Raw genomic sequence first — 25097 nt, forward strand, 5'->3', positions numbered from 1 at the left:
ATAACCGCTCTGGAGCAGTTGCAAAACAAAAGAAAACTGGTGTTTTCAAAGCAAAAATAGTGTCCTTCAATATACAGTAGCATGGCTACCACTCCAGAAGGATGGGCTGCTGGACATTACCAGGGAGAGGGTAGATAATGTCAGTGTCCAGTCTTCAGGTGATGCACTGGTGGAAGTGGTGGTGGTGAGAGACCCTCAGCCCCTGGAAGTTCTCTCCACACATAATGGTGACGGCACACAGAGGTGTGGCTTTCAGCAGCAAAGAGGGGACAACATCCCAACCTGTCAGTGGAGAAGAAAGGGGTGGTAAAGCAGTTTCTGAAGGCACCCCAGGACAAGGGTGAGCTCAAAGCCTGCAGGGACAGAGCTGAAAAGTCCCCCAAAACACAGACTCAAGTGTTCAGCCTTCCCAGATCCTTCTCCTCCATGTGCAATTTCCTGAAATAGGGTGTATCGTTCTAAGTGTTATTAAATGGCTTACACATCCCTCATCGTTATTTTAATTTTAAAATGTTCTGCAGAGCTAATTATTTTTAATGGTTGAAAAAAAAAAAGGTGTGGTAAAATAATATTTTAACTCTAGCAATTTAAATTGAGAACTCCTGTAAAATTACCAAGTCTTTTGAACTGCTGTTCAGAAAGAGATATTCACTTTTATCACACTCACTCCCTTCTTTATATAATATTTAACCCATGAAGCTGTAAAGGTTATACTTTGGAAGGTTTATTCCTCATCCTGCTGTTATGACACACAAATAAGTGACCAAGTAAGCAGGTAAAGCTAAATAAACGAAGCTGGAGAAACACAAGCCAAAGTGAAGTATTGCTTGTTCTTAATCCTGCCTCATTTGGGGCACTTCTTTGTGAGAATCCCAAAGTAGCTGAAGATCCCTTCAAAGAAAAGCTAGTTATAGAAGACTTATCCCTGGCGCTCATGTGATCAGGTAATGTACTTGATTCACACAAACAGGTAATCCACAGGGCTGCACTCTAGACGGTTAAGTGGCTTTAACATAAACTCCTATTGCAGAGGGCTGGAAAGCAGATAAAAGCTTCATTTGTCTTCTGAGCCCTTGCCGAAAATCTGCCCATTATACAGTGCAGATCTATATGAAGGCTTCTGGTGCCTTTTTGATGTGGGGGATGGCATGCCTTCAGCGAAGAGTCATTGACCGGCGCTCTCCCAGCTCAACTCGACTGTGCCCCACGGCAGGATCAGACCATGGGCAGGGGCTTTGCTCTGTCACCTGGCACCAGCGAGCTGCATCGGCTGCTCAGTCGGCCCAAAGGCATCTCCATGGGAGGATATGTCCCTCGGTTCACAGATAGAGACAGCAACAAAGGTTTGCTTATGTCTCCTATGAAAAATAGTTTTTTTGTGTCAGGATATTTATCATCTGCTCATGTCATCATTCCTGGGTTTTCTGGTGACAGTTGTGGCATGGACAGCGTACAGAGCCTTTTATCTGTGGATGTTAACATTTCTTTGAAGACTAAGCACGAAATATATTACAACAAGTTTACTGATAGAAGAGCTGGAATGACTTCATAAGAGAAGAGGATCACAGAAACAGACACATAACTGTTTGTGGCTCTGCTTAGAAAATAAAGCTATGTTCAAAAGCACAAAACTAAACAAATTTTGCATTAGTTTCAGAGGTCTGAATTTGGGACACAGTCCACCCCTCAGTGAGCCAGCAGGAGTCTTCCCATTTAATTCAATGAGCTTTTCATCCAGCCTCTGCTTGGTCTTAAGTTCTTTCTGATTAAACTTCTTTCATTCTTTCTTTTAATGCAGACAGGTTTCAATAAAGTTGGCATGCAGTACCTGTTCATCACACCCTGATACATGAGCTTCTAAAAGCGATGCAGGTACCCAGAGCCGCTTCCCTGGGAGCAAGGACAGCTGTTGTTCCCCCCAAGCAGCTGCAGTGTGAAGTGGTGGGATACTGTCAGCCTCTGCATCTCCACTGCTTCCTGCAGCTTCTCATGCTCTTATGGTTTAGGAGAACTTTTATGTCAAAGCTTGAATTGTGGCAAGTCATGTTGATACTTCCTGTTTTCTTTGAATACCAGCTGTTCTGGGATTGAGTAAGTAAACCATCTGATTGACAGAAAACACCGGTTTTGAACCCAGAGTTTTGAGTTTATCTTTTAAGTGATGTGCCACAAACCAATTTGCAACTAACGAATGCCCATGTCATCTAACAAAGCTGAATCTGTCACTGTGATGCTAATATCTAAATGGGAATACTGGTAGCTCCTGGAAACCAGTAAATGCGTGTTAAAAATCCCTGGTCTGGAAATCTCCTTATGTAAAAAAAAAATGTTTTCTTTCCACTAAGGGAATTCGTTAAGTATGGGGCAATTTGTGCTGCTGCTGATGCCATTAAAGTATTGAAAATGTGTTTCTGAATGACGTTAATTCATTACTTTTCAATTCTGAGCTTCTGGAAGCAAAAGACCACGTGGGCTGCATGCCACTGAGATACGCTACACCAGTTCTGCAGTCTTCAAACCCTTCATGATCTTTTGTGTTTGCTGGTAAGGGCAGCCCACCCAGCATAAAAAGGCATGCAAACGATTTTAACAGACAAGCATTGTTTTAACCAAGGTTTCCAGTGTTAAACTATCCAGAAAGATTTAGACAAATTTTTCCCCGTGGTAAAATGCCTATGTTTGTTTAAAAATGAAGAGAAATTGAAATGCATTATTTATAGCCTAAAATATCCTTAATATTACACACGTGTATTTCACTTAATCATTGTTTTGATAAATGCCCACATTGCTAAACACCTAATGTACAATAGGATGTGGTTCCCTATTAAATTAGCAGATGCTACAGTTTCTGATTGTTAATGATGGACCTGTTTGCCAATAAAAACAACTGATGGATCAGCATGTGTGCTACTGAACCTCAGCAAAAGCTCAAACTAATGAGGGAGAGAAAAAGAAAATGCTTCAGGTCACAGTCAGCAGATGGGAACTAGCCAGATGTCTGTCTGGGGCAGGAAAAGTGCAGCATGTATTTAAATACATATCTATGTTTTTATATAGCAGCAAGCACTGGGAAGTTCAAAAACTTGGATGAACCAAAGTAATGATTTTGAAGTTTACTTTCACAGTTGGGGTACAAAAATATGCAAAAAGGTTACATCTCTAAATCTGAAACTTCAGCTATCAGACAGTTCTGAAATGGTCATTACATGCAATTTAAGACACAAGAAGTAAAATGTTGCAAGTCAGATGAAAGCAGCATGAGGTGATTTTGGCAATATAAGATGTGGTCTGCAAGCAGCTTAAAATGAAATTGTGTTTTAATTTTCTCTTATGTTTTTTATTAAGCAAGACATGTTATAAAATGTAACATGTCTAAACATTTTTTGCTGAACTGTGTGACACATGCAAATGAATGGAGAATATTAGCTAAAAAAGATGAAACTGTGCCAAGAACTAAGTTATATGGTTACATATTAAAAGCTAAGTTAGTTAATTTCCGAAACACACAGGCAGTAAATGTACAATTGAAAATGTCAGGATTTTTTTAATCACATGCTGCTGCAAAATTACACGTTTCATATATCTCTGAGTAAAATAAATAAAACCTGTTTATTTTTCACTGAAAAACTTGCACTTCTGCCCAGATGCAGTAGCCCAGTCATACTGCCTCTGAGAGATTTATTCATCGGCTAAAAGATATGCAGGTCCTTAAGTGCCTGACTGGACTGGGGCCTATAAGACAAAATTCATTATAAGTAGAAATGCAATTTGTTCATGGATTGAAGCAATTTGAGCATTTCATTTGACTCCTCTATAAATGGAATTTCCCTGTACACAGTTCACAGCAAGCATATTTTTCCACAGGGGTCTGATCCAGACCTCACCATAGTCAATGACCACCTTTCCACCTGCTTTGTTGGGTTCTGGATCTGTCCCCAGCCTCAAGCATGGTGTGTCTGCCTGCCAGCACCAGCTCTGTGCTTCCCTCTAAGGCAGAGTGTGCTCAGCTAATGAATGCTTTGCTGTTACTTTGAGGGAGCCATAGCACTCAGGAAGGAAGTTGCATGGGGAAAACCATGTGTTATGTTTTCTGATGTCAACATTAAGCAGGCAATACAGGAATATTCCTTTGGAGAAGTGCCCTAACTTCTTAGGACATTTGGGGTGCAGAGGGGTCCCCACAAAAGCAAGATGGAGCAGGAGACAAATGGGGGCATTTTTTGCTAAAACCTCACCTCCTGCTCTTGTACCTGGAAAATAGGCTGAGCTATAACATAATAGTGGTGAGAAAATGCTGATAGCAAGTAAGGACAGTGCTGGAGGGCAAAAGGAAGGAGGAAAATGGGAGATACCTGTCTGCCAATGCCTTCCTTGGCTGGTGCAAACACCACTGGATGCAGTATGATGCAGATACACCCACACGGGGGAAAGAAGATTGTTGTCAGACAAACACTGGTTTCTGTGGCTTTTCTCCTGCCTTCATATCCTCTATGCCCAGGCAAAATCCTTGTTATTCAAGAGCTACAGCTGAGACAGCTGTAGGACAGGAGCCTGTGTTTTGCCTTTCAAAACATTTCAGGAAAAACCTACCCCATGAATCCTATAGTGTCTGTCACGGTGTGTGTGCTTTGCATCCAGCATGGTTCTGTGTCTAAAACATATGCTGCTCACTCATTAAAACGCCTGAGATAAAGGTAGATGTTATTCAAGCACAAGGGAGTTCCTGTTTGATGGTTTGACTGAATAGCAATAGAAATCTGCACCTGCACAAGTTTCTGCCAAAACTGATCTCACACAACTGTTGATCTTGATTAAATTCATTAGGCTGGAAGAGATGGATTTCTATACATCTTATTGTGCATGTTTTATGGGTTATGCTCCTGCATCGAATATAAGGTGGTTTTTGTTCAAGAGACAGTAGGAAAATCATGCTGAGACCCAGGCCTGCTTTAGAATTCAACATATTCAGCAAAAACTTTGGCCAGGACTTATTTTGGACTTCAGTAAAACTCTATTATAGGAGTTTCCGTAAGTTTAAAGGAACTCTCTGAGAGTTTGTATATATTATAAATCCTATTCTGTACAGATTTTGCCTGCAGTAGCAAAGTAGCAACATTTTTCAACGATTCTGGCTTAAGTTATAAAGCTCTATCCTGGAGCGATGAAATTAGAAAAATACTTTACAAAACCAGAGCACAGGTCACATATTTGCAATATCTTTCTTTAGTATTAGCCCTCTTTGAAAGAAGTTTTATGTCACAGCTGCACAGCACACATTGACTGGTTGCATCCAAAATATAGAAAATAAATCACGGGTTTGTCTTCACTTTTGATAACATAAGGAAAACCAATAGGCTGATACTTATTCCTCCCTTCTGCCTGTGCTGTGGGGATGTATTTTGTATATGTATATACAGACATACAGAAACATACAAATCTAATTTCTGCCGTTTCACTTTCCTTTGATTTACTGTTGTACAAACAAAAGGCTTGAGACCTGATTATAATCTTACTAAGTTAATCGGTCTGTTTATGTCAGTAATTAATCAATTTTGCCTGTAGAGGCTTACAACCTGCCCCAAGGTACATAATTTACCCTTGCCTTTCACTTTGCATCATCATTTGCATCAGTACAAAGGGAGTGTAGACACATGTGCTTCTAGATTCTCTGTTCACCCTTCACTCATTTTGCACAGAGGTACATGACAAACAAAATCTGTGGTCAGTAGAAACATGAAAAAACTGAAATAATATAGCAGCATAAGGAGTATGCCATTGTCTGATGTGAAAAGGGATAATGGCTTTGCCCATGTCCTGGTGAACAGAATCCCCATCCCACTGAGCAACCCTGCCAGAAGAGGACCAGGCGGTGCTCCTGTCAGCAGATGCATCAAAAAGAAAGGGATTGGGTTACTCCAAAGCACAAGCTCCCCTCTTATCCGTATGGCTCATGCAGCTTTGCACTGCCAGAGATAAAAGTCTAAAGCAGCACATTTTGGGGAGCTCTGTATTGTTGTGACTATGCTGAGGTGCACCTATGGAAACGCAGAGCAGCTTGTCATGACTCATGTTCTGGCCCATTTTGTACATGTGTGTGCCTAAGCGTGCACGTTTGTGTACACATGGGTGTAGCCTTATAGAGCTAAAAACAAAAAGATGTCATAAAAGTGGAGAAACAGAGTAAATTGCTGAACTTCTAGGCTGGAGCTGCCCTGAACTCAGAGCAAACTGTTTATAAAGGAATCATTTTAATGTGAGGCAACCCTCTCTGAGATAGAACACGGGTATTTTTTAAGAAGAAACAATGACATGATTCAACACTCCATACCAAGACAGTACCCTGCCTGCTATAACAATACCTTTTAAAGTAGGATTCATATGCCCATTCAAACTGAAATCTGGGCAGAATAGGTCATGTGAAAAGGAATGATATCTGTAGTAAACCTACGTTTCTTTAAAGCATGTGGCATCAGTATTAATCTAAATAGAGTTACTGAGCTATTGGATTTTACAAAATTTAAGAAATTGGTGAATATTTGGTTTAAAAGAATTTTTCCTGCTAACATTTCTATGGCAGACTCAGGAAGAGATCACAAAATGAAACCAGTGTTTTCAATACAAAGTGTGAAAACATTTTAGTCCTGACACATTAAAAGAATCTGAAATACCTCAAGACTAGAAAAAATTAGGTAACCTTTAAAAAAAAATGGGAAAAGTGGTAAAAACATTTTCACACACACTGGCACTGAGGACTTGTGCCTGATGTTAAGAAGAACTTAAAAAATATTTTGGTTTAAGCAAAAAACCTACCCAGCCAACCGCTTATTGCTCTGTATGTTGCCTCAGTATGTTGATGAGAACATCAGAGCTGTCCTTTCTTCCTACTGCTGCCTGTCACTGAATGAAAACATCTTTCAGGCTTTTGCATTGAGAATTATTATTCAGCTACGCCAAGTCTGCTTTTCTAAGGTAGTATCTGAAGTAATTTCTGAGCTGAATAATTGTACATCCAGATGAAAATTTCTACATTAGAAAATGTCTATGTTCTGATATTCTTAGCTAAAAACGGGTTGAATAACCCTGAGGTGGTGCTTATTTCTCCTCACTTATACAGAGACTTACCCAACTGACTCACATAAGGTGCTTAACTTTGAGACAGGGAAAGGGAGGTGAAATAAATCCTATATTGTTATGCACTTAGTTACTTTGCCTGAGTTATTCAGTATTAGGGCTGCACCTAATCAGGCACTCAGGAAAGGCTTCACCCCAAACTTTAATGTACTCTCCGGGAAACAGGAGAACATTGAAGACAAGAGAAATGACTTGGCAGTATTTTGGGATCCTTCCAGATAGACGCAAAGGATCCTTCCCTGGGGATATCTGATCCCAGAAGAGACCATAAGACTGTGCACAATACCCTTGGTCAGAGGAATCAAAGGCAGCTGAGAGCAGCCCAAGGGGCAATGGGCTTGAAACCATCATCTCATTTTATTCAGAGAAAAAACTTCCACTGACTTCAATGATGAAGTTTTATCCATTTGCAAAAGACCATACAGCAGTGACACCCATACTGTGGTTATAATGGGGATATGGAAGTTCAACATATTCTCAAAGCAATTTCCATATTCTTAGCATATGGCCCGTGCACTGAGCCCTTATTTGGGTCAATGAGAGTTTCTCATGCAGAACAAGCACAGAAAACATGCACAGCCTGTGCCTGAGAAGGGGCATATGCCTGCAATAGCTAAACATTTTAACGGGAGAAACACACTTTAATGAAGCAGCTAACTGCATAAGCCTGGGCAGGTTTTATTGAGGGCATTAATTTACACAAGATGTATGATTGTGTTCTCATGAAATCTGCCATGCATAATTACTAAAGATGTTAATAAATAGTCACCAAATCAGAACAGCTGGCTATGATGATATCCAGCTTTTCTTAAGAAAAGCCAGACTTTAACCTCACCACCATTAATACTGTGAAACATACTCTGGCCAGGGCATGTGATGGGATACCCTAAATAGATGACTATCCATTGCACTCCCCATCCTGGATAGTGCAAAAAGGCCTAAGGTTGGCATTTTCTTTGATGTGGACCTTCCAGCATAATTGCCTTTAGTTGAAAAAAATAAAACCCAAAGCAAATCCCTACAAATGATGCAAAGAGAGGAAGGGTTTCTGTTTTCCTTTGAAGTCATGTGAGATGTTCAGATACAGAGATTGATGCTGCTTGAGAATGTGGCTAGAATGTAGCTGCAGTCAGTTTTCACCACTTCTTTGATAAGTGTGATCCATTGAGCTTATATTAAAACCACAATTGTGTGCACAGAAATTATTCCTTTTTCTGTATATGATATCAAAATGTTTTCATAATTTATGTAGCTAAAAGCCACTTTGCTTCCATTCACTTTTTGCTAGTTCCAACTAGCAGTTTTAGAAGTCAGTCCAGCAAACTGTCTGTGTTCTATCTGTATTGCAAAGGCCAGCAAACCCACTCTGCATTTCTTGTTTTATTAATTACAAATTTATTTATTCTGAATTTCCTCCCATCCAATCACATTTCTGTGTCCCTGCTTAGCGTGTTAATGAAGTATGGTTACTCAGATGCTGTTCAGGAAGTTCTGCTTGTCAATATATATTATGTGTCAAAAATCTCCTAGCTGGGAGCAGAACCAAAACGGGGGATAACATATTGTTATGGCTGGCTGGCAGCTTGACACCTGGAGAGAACTTAAATTTCCTCAGCAAATAAGGACTGACATGAAGTTCATGAGCTAACATTCACATAAGCATCGTACAGCGCTCTCCCTGTCTGGATGTATCATCCAGCCTCTTTTGATAGATTGTCTTTCCCAGTAGCTGTATTCCGCACTCAGCTCACAGAACCACAAACCTCCACTTCCCTTAATGCTATTGCATTTGTCCCAGATGGTGGTGTCCCACCATTTGGTGGTGTTCCAAATGCTAGAAGAAAGCCTTACGCACTGGGCATTACCTATACTGGCAAGCTCTTCCTGCTGTTCTGTGCAACCATTCAACCCCAAAAATCAAGGACACCACAGGAAAGTCTCCAATCACTTCTCCCCGATGATTGACCTTTACCATAATCTTTCTGTGGAATTCTCCCTGTCCTATTCAAGTGAGTGACTGGCCAAACTGTTTCTTCTCTCAGGTCTGTGCCCAATCCTCCAGAGCCTTTACAGGTGCTTACCTCACCTCCTTTCTCTCACTGACATTAGCTTTATCAGGGGCTTTTTCATGGTCAAAACTGAGCTGCTTATGTTTTGGCAACTGCCTCTCAAGGCACATAAAACTCCAACCCCACCGAATTTGACTGTGGCCATCCTGACCCACTGCTGGCAGGCTCCAGCCTCCAGACATGACCCAAGGGAGTTGGCTGCCAACCCCATAGCCAGAGTTTTGGAACACCAATATCCCCTTAAAAAAACACCAATCCCTAAATCTCAGAGATGACAGATTGTGGCAATTAACTGTGAGAGTATGCAGCTCCCTTTGTAACCACAATAGCAGCATCAAATTTGTAGGTAACAGCAGGCTCCTTTGATAAAGGCTTCTTCCAAGTGCCAACCTATACACTTCCTGTCAGGAGAAGGACTAAAAGCATTTCAAGGGAAGAAAAGTGGCAGTGGGCAAGTTACGTACCTCAGGAAGCTTATTGTAAGATGATGCTTTTATAAGTGTAGCATTTTCTTGTTTGTGTTTATATATAAATCCGAAAGAAAAACTTCTGCATTGTAGCATTTGACTTTGAAAATGCAATTTTCTGTAGCTCAATTTGTGACCTAACGATCCACTGAAAAAGCCACAGGAACATATTTTATTTGAAAGAGCACTTCACGTTTTTCCCTGTATGACAATCAGAATTATGAGTCCCTTTAATTTAGAATTAGATATGTTAAGTGACAAACACAAAAGTGGACCTATCTTTTCCTTAGATTGGTAGATGTTTTTTCATTTTGTCTCAGCTCTCTACTTTTTTTGATTTTCAGACTCATATTATGAATACTCTGAATCTGCTCTCCAATATATTACAAAATAACATGGCATTCTAGCACTGCAGATGCACTCACCTCTAAAAAAGGTTAATAAAAAATTAAATCCTGATTTCACACAAAACCTATCTGCAAAAACAAAATACATTTTGCATGTTCTGTTTTGTCTCACTTATTGTTTTTTTTAAGGGCTCCAACATATTTTGTCAGAATCTGCATTACATTTTTCATTTTAGAATGCAGAGATAAATTATGGAAAATAAAATATGTTTGTGACCATATTCCCACCTGCAATACTGCTTAAAACTTTCCAAATGTTGAAAAACAAGACAGGCAGTGTCTTTTTTTTTCTTCTTAAACCCCTGCTGACTGCTGAGAATTTTATCAAGGATGGATGTGAAGAAAGATTAGATTGAAAAGCTTCATGGTTTCCACCCATGGACTGAAGAGAAAAAAAGCAAAGAGGCTCATTATTTCTCTTCTCACATCCATCATAGTGATTACTGTACTCTGAAAATTGGACAGATATGCCAAAGTAAAAAGCTGCTTTTTTTTTTACCTCTCTCCATATTATACGAGATTTTATGTCCTCCCAGAGTAGGAGTGAAAGGAACCAATGCAAATAGATTGTTTATTATAGATTATGAGAATAAATTTTACTGTGAAGTCAGTAATTTTTTTTTTTTTTTGATGAAAAAGTGGGCAGACAGAATATCAAAGGACATAAAAAGCAATGTGGAAGCCCTTGGGGAAGTTCAGAACAAAATATTAAATTGAAGTAATCTGATTTGAAAGCAAGCATCTCAATATGAAGCATGGAACTTAGAACTAAATGACACTTCAGAAAAAAGCAAAACCCGTGATTTGGTTTAGGTCCATTAGAGACAATTTTTAGTGGCACTAGAATGATTTTGTGCTTTTAACTGACAAGTTCGAACTGTTAATTTAAAAAAAATGTCAACATTTTGTGGCCACTTCTATCCCTGAGTCATTATCTCTAGATTTGGAAGCACACCCATCTTCGCTACTACATGTGTGTTTTTCTACTTTGCCACCCATGGGGCAAGCTCCCCTGTACTATCTTAAAGCAAATATTAGTTAAGTTTATGAGGCTGTTTATTTCATGGTAACTTGTGAATGATTAGTCAATGCAAAATCACTGCCTAAAGAAAGCTGATGTCTGTTGAATGAATTGAAAAACTGTGGCCAGGAATAATATATCTAGAAGTCAAGAGAGTAATGATCAAAACTTGGTGTTCTCCATAGTCTTGCAATTTACCCCATCTTCTCCCTCCCAGACAACCTGCCCTGATTTTATGTAGGCATATAAGCATAATGATTTTTCTTGCTGAGATGTGAATTGAGGTATTTTCTGCCTTATGTTAGATAAATCTAGAAATCCTAATCTTCCCTGTCTTCTCTGGTAAGCCCATGCTACTTAAAATACTAGCTCCATACACTGAATTCTGTCATAAATCTTCCAGTTTTGGAAAATAGCTGGAGATCCTTTTTGTATCACAATCTGTATAAAAAAAGTTTGTTCTAAATTTGAAAAATTTATTAGAATGTACCTTCTGAAATTATATTAAAAATGCAGAGCTATTTGTAGAAAAATATGAAGCCAACAAACATCAGTATGTAACTCTGTTTCAATTTTAAAATACTTCTTAATAATGAAGAGTCCCATGCTTCATGAATTAGAAGAGTGCCATCTGAATGCTCAATTCAGAGGCAGCCCTGCAGAAACTTCTGTAATTAGCAAGTGAGGAATCTGCAGATACTGACCAATAATTTGACAGCTGCTGTAGCTGCCATGAGATATTTGCCAGGGAAAACTTCGAGAAAACTGGTGAATCAACTCCAGTTTCTACTTATGGTGATTATACTGCTCCACATTTTGAGTCCATTGTGTGACATGCTTTGTGTGTCCATCAGTGACTTGTCACACAGTCGTGTTTCCAAATTAATCAAGCATAATCATTCCATAAGTATAGACACTGAGGAACACAGCAGCTAAGAATACATTGCACAAACATGAATGCTGTAGCGGTGTCATTGCACAATCTTTTTTTTTTAATTATTTTTAATTGAAAGAAAAAAAGTTCACTCATTTGTCTAGTAGCTTGACTTGGACTAATCAAGATAACTTGTATCCTGAATAACATATTTAATGCCTTAAATATTTTTTTCGCAAGACAGATCCATTTGCCTTTTTCAATATGAATGTCTGCTCTCCTGGACACAATGGATAAGGGCTGTGTCTACCTCCAAAGAGTGCAGAAACACGTTTCCTTCATGGCATTTCCAGGGACAGAGACTACAGCTGTACTCTTATTCCCAAGTAGAACAGGATGAAACATCCAAGGGCTGGTGGGCTCATGGAACAGCAGGGGGGGTAACCTTATAGTACCTCAGTTTCATCGTTGTCTTCCCTTTCCATTCCTGGAGCAAGAGAGTTCTTAATTAAGCATATTATGGTCATGAACAGGAGCTCCAAGCAGAACTCAATCTCTAATGTCCTACACACATGTAAGAAAACATCGTTTCCAACCTTGCAAAGAAAGACACCTTTTCATCTAAATAGGACTGTCTGTTCCGGCAAGCCATATGTTGCAGTCTTACAAAGCCTATTTTGGCTTTATCACAGTTTGCTTTCTGGGACATCTCCACTGAAGAGACGCCTGCTGAAGAAATTGAGGCAGACTGAGATTTTTGTTTTAAATTATCCTCCTTCTAGGGGGTGAACTGTAAATTACCGCTTTGCCATGTGGTGGAGCTGGTAGACAGCAGTTCCCAAATTTCATGTTTTTTTCGTTGTGGAGGTTGTTGTTATGTTCGGACTCTTTCTTTTTTTTTAACAGTTTTCACAACTATGTTTAGTCTGGTAAACTACCTATAAAACTTAATCCTTGCTTTTGTATTTATATTATAAACCCTCAACACTAAAGAAAACATCAAAGCTTGATTTTTGGGGTAAGAACTGCCAAGTCTGACAGCAGCTTTCCACACCAATTCTTTATGACAACTCAACTATTATTCCATGAAGAGCAAAGTCTCTGAATCTGTAGATCTCATTTTTCAATTTCTAGATGACAAAAGAACTTCTAAACCACCATCAAGGATGGTCACTTAGAGTAACGTAAACAGCATAGGTAAAGCTGGAAACACATCTCAGAAATAAAAGATTGCAGTGATTTGTGTCTTAGCAAAATTCCTCATTTTCAGCTCATGAGAAGCTGATTTTGGGGATATCAAGTGGATCTAGATTGGACCAACTGAGTGCTGTGTTCTTAAAGTAGCCAGTACCTCAGTGATGTGCTGTTGTGGAGACGCTTTCTGCGGTTTTCCGGTCCTGCTCAGCTTGCAAGGCTCAGACCTAGGTGCTCACAGTAACTCGTCCTGGATCTGCACAGTGTTTTGGAAAGTCCTGATAGGTTTCTGCCCCAACTTTTCATATAAATCTTTCTAAATGTGGTCCTCAGTGCATAAGAAGCACCTCAGAGAGAAAAAGGTCTTGTGATTGAAACAGCACAGTATAACTCAGAATTACTAATCATATTCTCTGCTTTCCCATTAACCATCTGTATTGCCTAAAGCAAGTGGTACAAGTTTACTCCTCTGTAACACTGGCATAATATTTGCCTGTATTAAAGAATTACATGTGTAAAAATTCATTTGACATTCTCAGATAAAAAGTACTTTGAAAGTATATGGCACTATGGTCATTAATACTTTCAGTTTTCTCCTCATGTTATTTTCTAGACTATTTATTATTTTAAACTTCTCTCACCTCTCAATACAGTAATCAACTGTTTCATTCCTGAGAAACTGCATTTTAGAGCATTTCATAGAGATGTTGGTGGCATATGGTCAAATTCCAGTATGACCAGTTTGCCAACTGAAATTCTCCCAATAGTTTTAAGTGGATTAAGTACTTTTTTCTTCCCCTAATGTGTTCAGCAAGGCTGTCCACCATGAAATATCCTTTGTGTTTGATTCCCATGTAGCTGTGCGGTAATGAAACGAGTTTATGTTTCTGACTGCTTTGACTACAAAGTAGTTTGAATTATTCAGGGAAATGCAAGACAAAATTAATAATACTGACACTGTGTATAAAACACGAGTGTCTGAAACCACATTTGTGAATAACTGTTTTATTTCAGATTCCTTATGGGATGGCCCTCGCACATTAAAAGAAGACATATCCTGTCCAATCTCATGTGTGGATTTTAAATTATGGAATAAACTAGAAATTCACCTATTTCTTTTCCTTGCCTGCATTCCCATAGCTTAAAAATAGTCTTATTTGTTAAAAAAAAAAAAAAAGACATTATGCACAGTTTATAATGTGGATGGACTCAAACAATGAGAATCTGTTGGATGCTAGGTTTATTTGGGCTATTACAGAATGCTCTTTGAAAGCTTATTAAGAATAGTACACACAGCTATGTTAACTTTTAATGGGTCACTTACATTTTTGTGTCTGGAGAAGAGCAGGGTACTTACATTTAAAAATCCCCAGAAAAAACCTACCACAAAACCCACCAACATTCTGTGTCTACTTGTGGTCAGTTGTAAGAAAAATGATGACAGAAAAATTCAGTTTTAAAACTGAGTTTGAATTTGAACTATCAAGGAGCTCATTTGGGTCTGGAAGTACTAGCTGACCTCATGTTTACACAAACTACAGTGACAAAGTATATCTGTGGATTAAACAATGAGGGCCAGATTTTTAGCTAGTGCAAATTGTGGTAGGTCCAGTGAATCCAACAGAAATAAACTGATTTATGCATCTTTTAAGAAAGAAATTATTTGTTTAGAGAAAAAAAAAACTTTTCAAACTCTTCACACATATATTTGCATGGATTCAGTTGTAACACGAATGTTTAAAAACTGTGGATAGTTCACCTTTAAAAATGTGTTTATTGTATATGGATCAATCATGTGTGAAATGGGGACATGTTCTTTCTGTATAAGAACACATTGCAGTAAACTGAACATATATTTAAAACTTTTAAGCCCAACATGACCTTGAAGGGTTAATTTAAAACAACACTTGATTTTTCTTTTTTGCTTTTTTTTTGTTATGTGCTTTTAAAAAAGGGTTTATGTAGGACATGTTGTTCACTTGATGTTAAATTTCATCTTACAAGGGTGTTCTGGAATGTGTTGGAATAAATCTCAACAGTCATATTCCCTGAATAATAGCTAAATGTTTGAGTGCAATAGGAGGTATAGCTCAAAATCTTTCATGACCAGAAAAAAACTGTTATTTTAAGACTCAAATACTTAGTGCTTTCCTGTTTTCTCTCAGCATTGTATCAGTAGGTACATTCTTTAAAAGCAATCACATCTTGGTTTCTTTAGTCTGCAGAAACCCCATCTGTGTATGCTTCTGATAGAAACCAGATTCTGCACTGTGGAATCCGCTGGAGCAACATATCTGCAGCCCGTTTGTGCATATTCTCCACCTCATTTACATATAAATTACATAATATACAGCCTAGGGACTGGTTTGTCCCCTCAACAGGGAGGTCATTCTAGGAAAAGGGGGTGCAGAGGTGAAAGCTACCCCTGGCCCATGCTTTTCCCTGGTAAGCATGGAGTACCCATCACCCCCAAAGTGGGCAAGGTCAGCAAAGGTAGGCTGGGCAGCGGCTCAGCAGCAGCGGCACCCATCTGGGGTTTTCCCTGGGACTTGTGTGCTGGCAGCTGGTGTATGACATGGACAGAGGTGCAGTCTGTCTGGGAAGGCAGCAGCTACCACCCGCTGTTGTTCAGGCATGAATTCCTCAGCTGGCACAGTTGCCCTAAAGCCCTTTATATCTGTTTGATCCCCATCTCCCTTCTTAGCTTTAAAAGTACTTCCTTGAGTGGTGTAATCATGGGGCAATTTTCCTCTCATGCCAAGTTTAGATATTGTATATACTACTTATAAGTTGACTAGGGTGACATTGTTTCTCAGTTCCCAGTGAGATAGGGATCAGACCACCTCTGTGCAGCTCAAAGACCAAAGCGTTGCACCAGACAGCACAAGATTTCTTCAGAACATTTTGGAAGTGGAAATTGAAGTCATTTGAGGATTAGTATTTTGTTAGATGGGGAGATGAACCCCAAAACACAACATCCTGAAATTGCTCGGCTGTTGTTCATTGCTGAAGGTTTGAAGGCAGAGATTGCAATCTGTTCATGCTCTATCTGCCTGCCGCAGAGTTTGCAGAACAGCAAGCGAGACAGGTCAGCACTGGCCCCCCTTTTCTCTGTCTGTGTAACCTGGTATTAGTGAAAGAAAGCAAAAAGGTTTAAAATCCTACTTGAAGTGGATACTGGTTACTTAAGTCAGCATTATGTTCAGTAACAACAGACACAGCTGTCTTGACCACACACAGACCATTTTAGCAATTGCCAAAGAAAAACACTTGTTATACAGCCAAGTCTTAAATTATGGTAAGCAATAAAATAACCAAAGATATTTTAAAAGAAAGCACATCAGTTTCATTAATATGAAATTTACCTTTCAGATAATTCTTGACTTGCAACAAATATACATTTGCCAGTTTTGTGAGAAAAAGGCTATGGAAAGTAAGAATTACTTCATAAAAATATGCTAGCCAGGATTTTATATGAATGGAATTTAATGACTATGTAATTATAATCTCTAAGTGCATGTAATTGTTAAAACAGAAACAGACACACAGTCTTCTGCTTTCTGTAGCATTTTTTTATTTACTTAAATCAGATTTGTAATGAAAACGTGTACCAATCACAAAGCTTGGAAGGACAGCAAGTTTAGGCTTAAGTTCAGCAGAGAAGTTGAGTATGTGTGTATAATTGAGCATGGACACAAGCTCTTTTCTGAGTCTGAATCCTAAGAAAAGCATACAAACCTCGTCGGGGAATTTTTGTGTTTTCAAATATTTTGAGTTGGGCAAGGAAAAGATGAATTTGGATTTACCCAGATTGCTTTAGTTGCATGTAGTTTTGCCATGCTTTTGCTTTTGGAAGTGGGGGAATGTTAATTTCCAGTTTCCTTCTACTCAAACTCCTTCTATGTAAAACTGGATTAACAATTTCTTGTTGGCCTTTAAAAGTCAGTCTAGTGCTGGGGAAAAAATGGAGACTAAAACACTGCACAAGGCCATATTGCTACCAAAGAAATGAATGAAAGAGAGAATTATGATTCAATGATTTCCCAGAAGTATATGCAATTTATGTGATGTTTAACCTTGTCCAAGCTCCTGGAAGTCCACAAGACCCTAACTGCTTCTCTAAATCTGATTTTCCTCCTTCAAGGTAGATCCGAAGCTACATGGCATCAAAGAATAGCATCAAATCTCTCTGCATTTGAAGGATATTGCAACTTACACTTCTCTACTTTCAACTGAAAGTCCACCCCTTGTTCCTACCTGCATACCTGCACTATTCATGTCTGCCAACATTAGGTGTAAAGCATAGTCTCACAGCCCATGGGGGAAGGGACATTTAGAATCATAGAATCATAGAACAGTTAAGGTTGGAAAGGACCTTAAGATCATCTAGTTCCAACCCCCCTGCCACGGGCAGGGACACCTCACACTAAACCGTGTTTCCCAAGGCTCTGTCCAATCTGGCCTTGAACACCGCCAGGGATGGAGCATTCACAACTTCCTTGGGCAACCCATTCCAGTGCCTCACCACCCTAACAGTAAAAAACTTCCTCCTTACATCCAGTCTAAACTTCCCCTGTTTAAGTTTTAACCTGTTACTCGTCATATCACTACAGTCCCTAATGAAGAGTCCCTCCCCAGCATCCTTACAACTTATACAACGAGGTGGTTGGTAACAGCCAGCACAGCTTTACTACGGGGAAATCCTGCCTGACCAATTTGGTGCCCTGGGACACCACATCGGTGTTGAGCTCAACGACCCCCTGGTGCCTTCATCACTCTTTCTCCTCAGCTCCAGTTACATGGTACTCCAGGTTGTTTTTTCAACGATGTTTGTCAGTGGAAGTAAACTGAGAAAAAGTTTGCAGTTTTCTTTAAGCAGTAACTTGTGGATTTATTTACTACAGCAAATTTTAAAGCGTAGAAAAAATTGTATGTTTAGGTACATTTCAATGCCGCATGTCTGGCAGTGTTAGAGGCCCCTGCATTGCCCGAGATCCTTCATCTCTCCCTGCCTTTTGCAAGCTGCCTCTCTCTCCAGGACAAGGGAGCCTAAACTGTTTCTCTGTCTCTTTTCTTCAATTCTCTCCCTGAAGGAGCCAATTAAGGACCTCACCAAATAATAAACAAATTTATTCCTACTGTCATTTGTCAGGCAACCTCCTGTTCCACCTCAACATACAACATATTCCAGATGATCTGTCACATGACACCTTCACTGGTTTGGTTCAGACTTAAAAAGTAAGTTTGCCCTGAACGCCAGCCAACTGTGAGTCTATTAGTAGGTTCCATGTGAAGTGCCCAGTATCAAACAGAACTCACAACTTACATGTAGGTTTCTCAATAATTAAATTTCTTCGCTCTTCCTCCTAGGTCTCTGGAAAAACATGAGATTTTTCCTATTTTTTCATGACTTAGAAGTATTGCCACTGCATAAAATATGGAGCATTCACATTTAAACCAGGAAGAATACTTAGCTTTCATTGGGTTGAAAGCTATTGTGGACCCCACAGTAGCCCCCAAAAAGGGAGAGAACACCAAAAAAGAGCAGGAGAACCACTGTCATCAGCAGGAAGAAGTTGAAGACAACTGATCAGGATGCCTGGAGGAACTGATGAGGGTAAAAGCATTGGTGCCTAGGAGAGAAGAAAGCCTCCATCACAGAGGGCAAGAGTGCAAAGCCCATGGGAAGGTACTATAAGGACTGAAGGAAGCCGCTGGCAGGAGCAGGAGCAGATCAGGAGCAGCCTGAGTGTCAGAGCAGCAGGTCGGGACAAGGACAAGGCAGTTCGTATGGCTGTGCCTCACCTACAGCCTCAGAAAGTGAAGTTGTTGCTTACTCACCACTCAAATTATCCATTACTCCATGTTTTTTCAGCCTGAATGTGGGAATTGAGCCTTGCTATTTTAAATTAGAGACAGTTATATGAGCACCACAGACATAAAGTAAGAATTTCAGTGGCAATACTTCGGCATACTGAGGTGATTCTTTGACTTGTACTTCAATATCACTCCAAGTGCTTGGTAATAAGGCAGGACTTAATTTCTGCATGAGTCAAATGCCATACTGGTGTAAATAGACACAGTCACACTCACTGCAGTATGATTTGGTGTATTTGTATCAGTGGAGGAATTTCCTTCCATTTAGTGAGACTTTAAGGAAAAGAATATACCAGAAGAAAATACAAATATTTCTTTTCTTATCCACCAGTTTCTAAACTTAAACTTACTTCCTCCTATGCTGTAGTATTTTAAAACCAGAACAAAGAGCCGATGAGAGTAAGCACAGCTATGTGCTAATTTATAACTGCTCAGAGTAAAAGGCAGCTCCAGCTGACAGTAGCTTCAAAAAAATTGTGCCTCCTGTAAATTAGGGTAAGGGAACTGATCACTGAAGGTAAACAGGTGATGAAATACTTCATTAGTACCTCATTTGTAATTTATGTCTGCTGAAGTAGTTGACAAAGAATCAAAACGTAAGTGGTAGATTTCTCAGAAGTGTAGCCTTTGAGGTCACTGAAGTGGATTAATTATAACCCAGTGTAAAGCACAGCCTGTCTCTGTGTCAATTACCAGTATTTGATAACTGAAATTATGTCAAGCTCTGTTCTTCTTCAAGATGCAGCCACACATTTTAAAATCATTATGACTGTAAGCATGAGCTTCACATAGCTAATGAGTTCAGCTCATTTATTAAAGTTCATTTTGACTTAGCAGATAGCACTTGAGATTCAGAGGGGAGTGGGTGGCAAGGGATCCAGTACTGCAAAAATAAATGCCTTTCCTTTTCCCCTCTCCCAGTCTTGTGCAGGAGAAACAAAGTTAGTTCACTTTCCAAAGAATCGTTTAAATCTACTGTAGGAGAAAGACTTGAGGCAGTCAACTGCTATTAAATATGACCTGCTTCTAATGGCTATCAGAGTTCTAATTATTCAGCGAAAATGCTGGGCTTAATGGATACCTCCTGTTCATATTCATAATAGCAAAAGGACTGATAACATATCTCTGCCACATTTTGGGATTTTCTTTCCCTTCTTCCTCCCTTTTTCACACTCTTCCCTGGAACTGCACAAGCATTGGGTAGGGTTAAATAGCATCTGTTCATATGTTATCAAAACCTACCACACACTCTTTGGTGAGTAACTCTATCTTCCATGGCTGTGCAATCTGCTGCCAGCACAGCAGGCAAGTAGTGCACACTCACTGCATCTTGACCCCCAGCAGCACTGCCTCCACACAGTAAGCAAACTTTGAAAGCAATGGCTTTGAGGTTGTCTTTTCTCATGAGAAAGCAGATAATAAACTGGTCACCACAACACCAGCTTTGCTGCATGTTTCATGTGCACTTTATTCTCAGCATACCTGCTGCACCAGGGCCCGTGAAATACCTAGTGATGCTGATTCCCACTTCTGGGAGAAATGTGGTCATGTCTGGGCTGTACGGCCAAACAGAATGGCTCCAGCTTCAGCTGAGGTCAGACTTTGACCAGAGGCTAAGGAACAGTGTTTGGTCTAGTGAGATATTCTTTCACTATTCCCTGCTTTCACCTGAAGCATTTCAGTTGTAAATGTCTCTCGCTGAAGTAACTAGTAATGTATGATCCTGTTGCATAGGTAATTCCTAATTCTTTTTGCTCTAAATAAATGATATATATTCTGGGGTCAGACGGTGCTTTGAGTGGAATCTCACATTCATCATGGCTGTGACTTTATACGGAGACATATTCCAGTATTCATCAGCAATCTTTTAAAGAAAGCAGCAAGTTAGCTCTTTGAGGTGGACATAGTATAATCAGAAGATTTTCTTCTAAAGAATAAATTTCTTTTTAAGACTAACAACATGTGGTACTAATGTTTAAAGTATGAATTTTAGTTTGTCAGTGCAACTCATCATTCCTTATTTTACATTGTGAAATCATTTTAAGATTCTTTGTGCATCTTTAAGCCAAAAAAAGATCTGACAACCACCCAAGACCTCTACTATGGTATCCAGAGTAAGTATACAGCTGTGACTTAAACCATAGATATTTAACCTGAACCTAGTGAAAATAATTGAGGAAAAGATTTATTTGTGTCTCTGATCTAATAATACTCTATTCTCCAGCGGAATCAATCATGCCAATTTGCATCAGATTGCAGTTCATATCTTTAGTACCAGGATAATATGGTTGTTAGTTTTAGAAGTACCTAAATGGATTAGGTATGTGGAGAGAGACTGAGTGAAATATTCACCACAGGGTGGCTTTCTGGCCCTGCAGAAATCAGCAGAAGTTACAGCATCTACGACAATACATATGGGATTTCAAATCTCTTATTTTAGCCTCCACTGTCTCAGGGAAAATATTTTACTGGATAAACAGCCAAAATGTTGAAACAATCCCTTCCTAAATATTTTGCAGCAATAAGACACTGATTTCTCCATGGCATAAATCAAACTGTTACACTTTAAAACATTCATTTCAATATAAGTAAATAAAAATATGCTACAGATTGGAAATGAGGGAAGAGAACTTGTATGAAAGGTATTATAAGCTAAGTCTAGACTTACCTGCTGGGAAAAATGATGGCTTCTGTCCAGTCCACACTTCCAGTTTTCTTTTCTGTGAAAATCAAATTGCGAGAAGGTAGGAGGGAAGAAGGAGGGACAGCTGGTGCATGCCTGTGTTTTGTCCCAGTAGGAAGCTGGGATGTGAGAATATGCAACTGGAAAATGGAAAATTCTCCCCCCATCCCTTGTCAAGATACAAGTGCCCGCAGTGACCAAGGAAATGGCTTTTTTTTTTTCCTTAGGAATTCAAAAGTGTTTCCATTTTTTCCACTCATTTGGTTAAATACATCTTTATAGACTCAGACTTTTTCAAAAAGCTGGGCAATAGATGGGTTTATTTCCTTGTGTGCCACTTTAATGGTACTGTATTTGAGATGGGCTTAGTAACTCTGATGACTCAAAGTCAGGCTTTTACGAAGGTACAGGAACAGATTTGCAAACTCCTTGTGTTTCTGTAAGAGCTCCTACATGCCACCAGACTAATGGACATATTGCAAAACCAACTCCCACTGCCTCCCAGTTCCAATTCTGCCACCTGATCTTCGAGTTTCAATAAAATATCAGTGCCAGAAGTTCCGAGGACTTGCAAAAAAGGTTTCATGCTGAAACCTCAACTAGGCATCAGTCAAGAAACACAGACAGAACTGATTTTTCTAGGCTGCTGCTCATGCTTTCTGTCCCTTTTAGCAGACATTTATCCATGGCTGGTAGGAATTTGTGTACGTCTAGAAAAGGTGTGTGGCTGCACCCGCCTGGGGAGGGGTGTGACAGCTGGCCCCGTGAGAAGGGTCAGGCAGAAGCAGATGGCCCTGAGCGACATGGCTGGCGTGGGGACAGATGGCAACACGGGACAGCTCGGGAAGGGGGACATATGGCAACATGGGATTGGCAGGAGCACAAGTCCTTACACTGGGCCCAATTACGGGCCTGGTGGGTCTGGATTTGCCTGGGAGAAGGTAAAAGGGCTTTTATGTTTTTCCATCCCTCCGCAGACCTGGGCAGGGATGCCATGGACCACAGGATGTGACCGTGGCTGTGTGCTGTACAGTCTTGACAGGGATGTCAGCCACTGCAGACTGCTGAGCCTTTCTAAATATTTTTTCTGTTGTTGTTTCAGCATCTAACAAGTTTTCAACATTCTTACGCACACTTATATGTTTTGATTTACATCAGCACATGGTTCATCAGATAAAAGGCAACATGTGCACCACTGAGATTTAATGGGCTGATTTGGCATGCTGTTGTGTCCTTTGAGATGTGTAAGACAAATGAATTTGCCTGTTCATCATCTTAGAGAGTTGACATGTAATAAGTATCAAAAATACTTAAAACACAGAAAAAAACAGAAAAGCATGTAACACTGTAACATATCCATTTTATATTCCCCCTCCCATTTTCCCTAGTCTTGGGGTGATAAAGACACTAACTGAGAAATTTGCTTCAGTTCTGAAGGAGCTTTTTAGGCATAAATACTTTTTCACCGCTAACCACTAACTACCACATTGCACATGTAGGGCATAATTAAGAAGAATAATAAATTAGGAGTTGGATGTCTTCCCATATTATTTTGAATATAGGAGGCAAAATTAGAAAGCCTTACACACTGAACATTATGGAATATGTGAACCTAATATTTGTCAGTATGCCTCCTGTATTTCTTTGCATTTAATATAAGTTGTCCACCCAGAAATGACACCTTTTGTGCATATTTTAAATATATGCAGGGGAAGTAATTTGGTTTGGTCACATTAAGCTGCTGCAGGACTCAATAGATAGCACATACAGCACATCCTGCTTCCCTGGTGAGAGCAGGATGAGATTTTTTATGGACAACATTAAGTATATTGAGTAAATTGCATTCACCTTATTACACTGTACTGTATATAGCTATTGCTATTCCTTTTTCACTTTTGCAGCACACTTCATCATTGCTTTCATCACCTCTTTTATTGAATACAGTGTTAACAGAGCAACATCCATTACAGAGGTATAGGAATTAATTAACCTGAAGCAGTTCTGATCTCTGGATAGTGAATATAACAGATTTGGTGTTCATGTCACTGAGGCCAATTTCCTGCCCATGGAAAAGAGAGCATGCAATCACAGAATACTATAGATTGAAGCTCTTGTTAATAGGATTAATTTTCTTTTTCTGGGAGGAGGGCAAGGAAGGGGTGAAAAAGTTAAAAGTTATTCTCTAGGTTTGGGAATGGATTTCATTTATTCTAAAAGAGACTACTCTAAATTGTGAAATACCTGTACAGATGTGGATCTGGACTGCTCCAAAACCACAGACATGTTCAGAAATGAGTTTTTGTGATCCTATCTTATTTAGATACAGAATCAATGTTAAGATGGAGATTTGTACTTTGAAATCCTTCTGAGCCAGATTGACTGATACCTGCTACTTCCTTTTACTTTTTGCGAAAGGGGACTTTCACAGTTCCTATAAGGGAATTATTTTAGCCATTCAAGAAATACAAAAGTTTTTATAATGCTTTTTTTTTTTTTCTGAGTATATTTACATATTTATGTCTTTCATCCTTGAAAGACTAAAAGTCTTGCTGCATGTGCCTTTCATACCTGTATGACAAATATGGCTGGGTTTGCTGGTAATAAAAATGCACAGAGGACTTTCTGTATCTATTGATCAATAGCATGTTTTTATCTGATACTGAATATTATCTCTGAGATTGTACATATCTTTATGAGTACTTGTCAGGCTAGTATACAAACACCAAAAGGTCAAAGTCACAACTGATGTATGTTGGGATAGTGGCACTCAAATAGATGGAGCTATGACAACTGATAACCACTGATGACTAGACTGAATATTCAAGTTTGACAATTATTTTGTCTAATACAATTTCTTTAAAAAATCAGATTTATTTAAAAGGGTCCATTCTTATTGCCTACGTTTCCCATAGGTTTTAACGTCTCTTCAGACTCAGAATATGGTGTTTCTTTTCCTTTTATGCATGAATGCTTTCCTATATTTTGTTAAGGTTGTCCTTGTATTTCATAGCTGTGAAATGTCTCTTAGTTTCACTTACTTGTTACAAATATATCTATTCTTCTCCATACGAATGACCTTTGGATGATACCAAGATATTACAGAGCTTATAAGCTTGCAATCCCTCCACAGAAACATCCTTAATAATTTTCCTGTGGAAAGAGATCTTCCCCACCTGCAATTTTGACATGATGTTTTTTGCCTCAGGAGAATGGGAAAGAAAATCCACAATTTATTTTAGTAGTTTGAGGCAACATTCTGTCCACTGCATTCAAAAGGCCCGAGATCCACAAAATATAAGAATGAAAATAAGTGTTTTCATAAGCAAAGCATCATGGTTAGTCACAATGCTTCCAATTTGCGACATCCCAGAAAG

The 25097-nt window shown here is 39.3% G+C and overlaps 1 long non-coding RNA gene across 3 annotated transcripts in view; it reads left to right on the forward strand.

The window, feature by feature from the left end:
* The first annotated feature begins 316 nt into the window (after positions 1–316).
* LOC130594026 (uncharacterized) overlaps positions 317–25097 on the forward strand; it is a 30222-nt gene continuing 5441 nt past the window's right edge. Inside the window, exons 1-4 of one of the 3 annotated variants that reach the window (XR_008970953.1) lie at positions 778–944; positions 1799–2091; positions 18316–18401; positions 18534–18840. This is a non-coding gene — a long non-coding RNA (uncharacterized LOC130594026). Of the gene's footprint in view, positions 945–1798; positions 2900–18315; positions 18402–18533; positions 18841–25097 lie in introns of those variants that run through there. The other 2 variants (XR_008970952.1, XR_008970954.1) reach the window with 2 other exon arrangements.

The sequence above is a fragment of the Pezoporus wallicus genome, unplaced genomic scaffold (assembly GCF_028554395.1).
Source record: "Pezoporus wallicus isolate ANWC-B61680 ecotype Strahan unplaced genomic scaffold, APGP_CSIRO_Pwel_v1 scaffold_6446, whole genome shotgun sequence".
In the NCBI taxonomy this organism is placed as follows: domain Eukaryota; kingdom Metazoa; phylum Chordata; class Aves; order Psittaciformes; family Psittacidae; genus Pezoporus; species Pezoporus wallicus.